The following is a 356-nucleotide window of genomic DNA, read 5'->3' on the forward strand; positions in this document are numbered from 1 at the left end:
GCTTTTGTCCCCATGTATGACATTCCCTATGTAGATTTGAAGAGTTGCATGTTTTATTATCACATGCAAAGCAATTGCTGTATCTTTTTGCAACAAACAGTGAAGTACAAATAAGTATGAGGATTTGATGTGCCTGATATTTGTTTAACAAATGAAAGTGCAGAAAAGATAGCATGATATGTTACAATGTCAGTTTGCAGTAAAATCACCATGTATTTTCATTATTGAAGTGTATGCATTTCCTTTGCTTTACACATATTGCAGAAATTGCAACATTTTTGGGGGTGTCCCCAAAGATATTAAATGCTACGCAGTTGTAATAAATTTAATGATAAAGGAGAAAACAAATGAAGTAA

At 32.3% G+C, this 356-nt stretch overlaps 1 protein-coding gene across 1 annotated transcript in view; it reads left to right on the forward strand.

The window, feature by feature from the left end:
- Positions 1–356, forward strand: part of LOC119592830 (KAT8 regulatory NSL complex subunit 1-like) — a gene marked incomplete in the record, with an annotated part of 7253 nt that overhangs the window by 3398 nt on the left and 3499 nt on the right.

Source organism: Penaeus monodon, chromosome 31 (assembly GCF_015228065.2).
Source record: "Penaeus monodon isolate SGIC_2016 chromosome 31, NSTDA_Pmon_1, whole genome shotgun sequence".
Lineage (NCBI taxonomy): Eukaryota > Metazoa > Arthropoda > Malacostraca > Decapoda > Penaeidae > Penaeus > Penaeus monodon.